Genomic DNA, 7,000 nt, shown 5'->3' with positions numbered 1-7,000 from the left:
TTGAGGTTGCTCCCGACACAGTTACCCGAGTGGAGCTCACTGCCATATTTGAGGACTGGGCGCATCATTTGGTCCCGGAGGAGTACCGGCGTATGACGGCCACCCAGGAGTGGCACTGCGTAGAGGGGTACGTGACATGGTTCTATCGGGTGTCACATCCTCTGATAACACCCGACGCTCCCGGTGCTCCTAGGCCAGCATACGAGGAAATCCTGGAGAACCAGCAGGCCGATGATGACCATGCCATTGATCTCCTGTCGATATGCCAGTGGATAGAGATGCTTGGGCGGGACGCGTTGGAGCGAGGTATCATTGATCAGGGCAGTCCAGAGGCAGTCGCCGTGGTGGAGAGGATGGTTGGTGATGCGGGCGGTGCGGCGGCATATAGGAAGCAGAGGAGGTCCCAGGGAGTTAGGGTTAGGCATACACAGTAGGGGTTCCGGTTTATTTTTCTATGACTTTATTGTATTCGGTTTGTATTTTTTACATTTACGTACATTTACGCACACTATTAGTATTTTATTCGGCTTGTATATATAATTCGGCCCGTATATAATATTAGTATTTTATGTTGATATGTCGCTTATTTTATTCGGGTTATATTTTATTTATAGTAAGCGTTTTCGTTTAATTAAAAATACGGGACTAAACGTTGTTTAGAAAAACATAAAAAAGAACACAATTTCTGCATATTTCGGAAGTGCACTTCCAAAAACCCCCAAAAATGTGAAAAAGGTGTTTTCGGAAGTGCATATCTGAAAACACCCCCCATTTAGTGTTTTCGGAAGTGCACTTCCGAACTCTGGAAAAATCTATCCGAAGCAGGGGCAGGTTTGAAATTTCTCGGGGGTCACTCCATATGGGGTCAACAAAGAAATTCTCAAATTGTTTTATAAGGAATAATGTATCCCATTTTTCTAATTAATACTTTTAAAATAATTTTTTTGATAATAAAGAGAAAACTAGTTATATTATGTGTTTTCTTTGTGCAAATTAAGTGCAATATTTATTAATTTATTTTTGGTTATATTTGTAAATCTTGTCTTAATTTTTTTTCATCCAGGAAAACTCTAAGAGGAAGTTCTGGAGATACAAAAATTATGGAAAGATACATATTATTGGTTTTGAAATAATTGATATTGGGTATCGTAAATCTCAAACACCCCCCTTTCTTGTTGTCTCATTTGTTTGATTTATTGCAGAGTGATGTAATATGTGACTTGTTCATTTGGGACGATGAAGTTAATGAACTGTTGTTGCACACTCGAAATAAGGAAATGTCCACAAGTGCCGATATGGAGTGCAACAAATTTGAAGTTATAATTGGTTATCTTAAAGAATTTGACAAAGAATATGGGAAGGAGTTCGCCAAAGAATATGGGAAAAAGTCAAACTTAAAGAAGGTTGAAAAAAGGAAGAAGTTACTGCATTTTGAAAGGAAGAAATGTTTTTAGTTAATGGTTTTCCTTATTGTATCGTGGATATGTAATGGTTACAAAATGAATTAATTGTCCGATATTTTAGAGTGTCTAAACTTCAATGTAATGTTCTATTTAGAACCTATTGATTTCAACGTAATGTTAAAGTTTTGTTTAATGAATGAAGGAGATTGAGATATGAATTATAGTCTTTGTAATGATAACAAACTCTTCATAACATTAAGCCTAAAAAGATTATTACATAATCATTAAGAAAGCACTAAAAGTGCAGTTGTCTTAAGCAAGCATTAAGAAAGCACTAAAAGTGCAACTGTTTTAACAAAAAACATAAACCTAATCAACTGTATTAACAAATTCATATTATTCATTAAGTTAATCTTCTTGAAATATCATCACAATATCTCATTGCCCTGATGCATGTCCATACCCTAGGGTTTGCTACAATCTCAACAGGTTCCTTAGTCAAAGTTCCCTCTCCATCCTCTAGTATGATAATTGGTTCATCATTGCTTGCTCCTAGCCATTTAACAAACTTGGTTTTCAATGTTTTTAATTTGTCACTTGATCTTTTTGGGAACCTTATGTTTCACCTTCTTTGTTGGTTTTGGAGCAGATTTTCCTTAGTAGCAGATTCCTCAACATTATTCCCAAATTATGAATAAAATCTTTCATCAGTTGCAGCTTTAGGTGCAACCTTACTAGGTCTTTTAAATTTCATCTTCTTAGGTGCATATTTTGGTTTAGCTTGAAGTGCATTTGTCGTAACCCGTGGTTATGCTTCAGTTGCCTCAAGTTGTTCTACGTCTGTTGCAACCTGTGGTTGTGCATCAGTTGCTCCAATTGGTTCTACATCAGTTGCTTGTGAATTACTTGGTCTACCATTATATCTAGGAGATTTTCTCTATAACAAACAAAAACAAGACAATTATATTTCACCATCTCATGACATTATATTTCAAATATGTTATTCATCAATACATTAATACATTGAGTAAAAGTTAAAATCATGCTTACACCATGTTTTGGTTGGAACACTCATCAACCACTCCCAAGCCTTTGAATCAACTTTCATTAACTCAACCATTTTTCTTTCCATGCTTAATAAAAGGATTCCTTGCTTACTCCCATAATCAGATCTCTAATTAAAGTGCCTCCACCAAATTTATTCTTGAAATTTGCATATAGATGTCTTAGGCCCAATCTGTGTTCAATTCTTTCAAACATATCTTAAAAACACTTACTAAACCCTATAAACAGATCAAATACTCAAACAAACATAACAAGCATATAAATTGTAGAATACTTTTGTAATAGAACACATAACAATCACATACGTGTTGTTGGTTTGAGATGAAAACATATCTTCTATCTTGGCCAATATCTTCCATTAACAGTTGTAAAAAACCATCTCTAGCTCTGTTTTGTTTTAACCACTCCAAATTCCAATGGAAAATATTGGTAGTTTGGATCCCTTCCTACAACTATCAACAACTGACCACCAAACTTTGTCTTCAAATGACAGCCATCCACACCAATAAAGGGTCTTCACCCCCTTGATGAAACCTCTTTTGCATCCATCAAAATAAAAGTAGAAAGAACCAAATCTTGGCTTAATCGATGGGTTGGGTCTGTCTACATTAATCTTAATTGTATTCCCAGCATATACTCTTTTTAACTCAGCTGCATACCTCTAAACCCTAGCATATTGTCTAACTGCATCTACTTTAACTATTCCTTTTGCTATCTCATTGGTCTTCCATACCTTACTTGGTGTAATCCCAATTGAGTAGGTCTTTCTTATGTCTTGAATTATGTCAGCAATCCCCACCTTCTGATTTGTCTGCATCTTGTTTACCACAGTCTTTGTAACCCACTTGGTTTTTGCACTTCTATTGTTTAATACCCTAGCATAGGTGTCGGTGCCCACCCATGTTTTTATTTGAAAAGTCAGACTTCCACCTACTTTAGAGCATAGAGCCAAAAATTCACATTGACCCTTGCATTCTACCCCCACTTTTGTCTTTTTCATTCTTCAAAAATATAATTTCCCTTCCATTCAAAACTTAAAACTCTATTATAGCATATTTGAAATCAGTTAAGGAATTAAATTCCACTCCCAATTTAAACTCGTAGTCCATGCCTAGTTGCTCCTTCCACTATATTAACAACATGTTTCACCTCGAATGCGAAATCTATTTAACCTCAGCTACAAAAGCGAGGTAACAGATGGCGTCATGAAATGATGTCTGTAACGCCCCAAACTGCTTTCGGGATGATCGACTGACCCCACAAACCAACACAGGTCTTTTCAGCATGCTTTGACCTCACTCGCATGCTTTCTAGGAAACTTCCCAGAAGGTCACCCATCCCAATACTACTCCAAGTTAAGCACGCTTAACTATGGAGTTCTTATGGAACAGGCTCCCGAAAAGAAGATGCATCTTGTTGGTATAAGTAGTAAATATCAATCCTTATATGCACTCCTTCAACCATGCAGTCCCATACCTGCACGGCCTTAGGATCTCTCTCATTCCGATGTGGCGACCACCCTAGCCCCAATTGGCCCCAGGTGTTCCATGCGGTGCAACCACCCTCGCCTTCTTCGGCCTCGGGTGTTACATGCCCACCAGCTTCCGCATGGTTCGTCCTCGAACCACATCGTTCTGGGAGAGGTCTAGCTCTGATACCATTTGTAACGCCCCAAACTGCTTTCGGGATGATCGACTAACCCCACAAACCAACACAGGTCTTTTCAGCATGCTTTGACCTCACTCGCATGCTTTCTAGGAAACTTCCCAGAAGGTCACCCATCCCAATACTACTCCAAGTTAAGCACGCTTAACTATGGAGTTCTTATGGAACAGGCTCCCGAAAAGAAGATGCATCTTGTTGGTATAAGTAGTACATATCAATCCTTATATGCACTCCTTCAACCATGCAGTCCCATACCTGCACGGCCTTAGGATCTCTCTCATTCCGATGTGGCGACCACCCTAGCCCCAATTGGCCCCAGGTGTTCCATGCGGTGCAACCACCCCTCGCCTTCTTCGGCCTCGGGTGTTACAATGTCACTTAACCCCTTAGTTAATAAAAATATGAGGGGTTAAGTTATCTACATATGGGTTCGAATCCCAACATCTTCATTTTAATTATTTTCAAAATTAACGCATCATACTTCTCGATTTATCAGTAAAACATAGGAGTAAGATATATATTTTTTAACTCATTACATCATTTACACATAATATTACTAAATTAACAAATGTCTTGTTTTCATGCCACGTAGGATTAAGTTAGTGTTTTTTTACAAAATTTGATGGAAATGACTTATTAGACTAACATAATTGTTTTTAAAGGACTAAAGTATCATGTTTATTAGATAAGGGACTCAAGTGAAACCTAAAATTAAGTTAAAGGACTTCGTCACTAATTAAGCCTTCATTTTACTTATGACCATGCTTTTAACCAAAGTGACACGATACCAAACAAATGCTAAATGTTGTAGAAATGGACATGATAAATAATAAGGCTTTTGGATATATATATATATACACACACACACATATATATATATATATATATATAAGGTATGAAATCAACCTTGTGTAAACATGATCCTCAGCTCCAATAGCCATTACACAAACGCATGATTGATCTTAAGCATTACCATCCCAACGTAAGAAGATTTCATTAGCCTCCATTTTTATGGGTCTATGATTTGGCCCAGACTCCTATAATTTAAATCTAGACAAACACTAACATTTAGTATGATTGTCCTAACAAGAAAGGAAACTCGACCGCCTCTATGTCATCGCCCATCATGATGATGAGGCGACCAATATTAATCCACCTTCATGTCCTCACTCATCATGAAGGAAACATTATCAATTACACTCTATAATCTTAGGATATAAGGTGACCATCACAATAACTATAAATCATAGGCTCAACATGAACCCTATAGCCATATACTCCAGGTCTTTATTTATAGAATATCACTAACAAGGTCCCCGACCTAAATTTTAATGAAAACATTTTGCATCCACTGCAAGTTCGAGTAAGCATATCCCCTCAGTCGCATAACCATTGATTCCACTTAGGAGATGACACAAACAAAAATACTAAAGGAAAGTTAGGCTCTAATCGTGATTAAATCCTTTGTGGACGAATCGTAACACCATAATGAGGTCATATAGACACAAGTATATGAAATGCAATAAGAGCGAGTTAACAAGGACAATTCTGACAACGAGTGGATCCACAACATCCATGCAAGGAAATATGGAAATTACAAGTCTCATAACACTTCAAACCACCCAACCTCACAACTTACAATGGGAAAAGCGACCCATATGAGTATCAGGAGTCAATCAACATACATGTGGCAATTATATGATACATGTGACAATTATATGAGCGATTGAACCACTTAAGGAAATCTCTTTTTAGGAACCTCGAAGGAGGAAATGCTTCATTGGTATATCAGCTTACATTGGTACTAATTCATCGAGTACTTTGATTTTTATTGGAAATCGGTGCATCAATTTTCGGGAGGCAAACATCAAAATATAACGACAACCAACATACTCAATATCCGCCAAGGCCACTGTGAGACCCTGAAGGATTACTTCGTCTAATTTAACGAAGCTACCATTGAGGTTTCTAACCTTGTCTAAAAGTTGTTTGTAGGAGTATTAAAAAATGAATTGAAGTTTGAGCACTTTAAATCACACCAATATCACCATGAAGAGAAAAAACCAACATAGCAAGAAGGATGATTACCAGTTTAAACACATCATATATACAATAACGAGAAGTTTCTTTGGGGTAGGTGAATCCAACTCATCAAGAGGAAGATACACAAGGTAATACTCTCGTTCCTATGACCAGCTGTGTAGCGCCATATGTAACACCTCCAACTCAAGCCTATATAACAATTGTTTTCTCATAATTGTGGATTAAGATGTTTCATTAAGCCTCCATCACCAATGTTGTGGGTATTAGGTATATTATTTCCTTTTGGGTTAAACCAACGTGTATCGCAAAGGTCTCATCCCTCATAGTCACCACGACTCTACCCGTGTGTGTAGCCTTTCCCCAGACCAAGTAAAAATCCCCATGAAGTATGCATAACATAATCAAATAAGTCCCATGAAACACGTGTCGTTGTTGTGAGTTTTGGTAGCATTCATTACCAAGCCATCTAAGGGTGTGTTTGGATTGGCGGTGGACAGAATTGATTCTAGCAGAATTGAGTTTGGTAGAATTGATTCTATTATAATTGAGTTTAGTAGAATTGATTTGTGTTTGAATACATTTATATAAAAATGAGTTGAACAATAAATTTCAGCGTAAAAAATATTCAGAATCAATTCTGGAGGCAGAAGCTACAAATTCTAGCTTCAAGTAGAATCAATTCTGGAGACATAATCAATTCTAGTTTTTCCTAAACAAACATCTTTAAATCACCCAAAATCAATTCTACACTTCTAGAATTACTTTTGGCCCTTTCAAAAGCTAAACCAAACATGCACTAAGAGTGTTTTCCAAAGTCACAATTT

The sequence above is a fragment of the Vicia villosa genome, linkage group LG3, assembly GCF_029867415.1.
Source record: "Vicia villosa cultivar HV-30 ecotype Madison, WI linkage group LG3, Vvil1.0, whole genome shotgun sequence".
Lineage (NCBI taxonomy): Eukaryota > Viridiplantae > Streptophyta > Magnoliopsida > Fabales > Fabaceae > Vicia > Vicia villosa.
Note: the sequence above shows the minus strand (reverse complement) of the source record.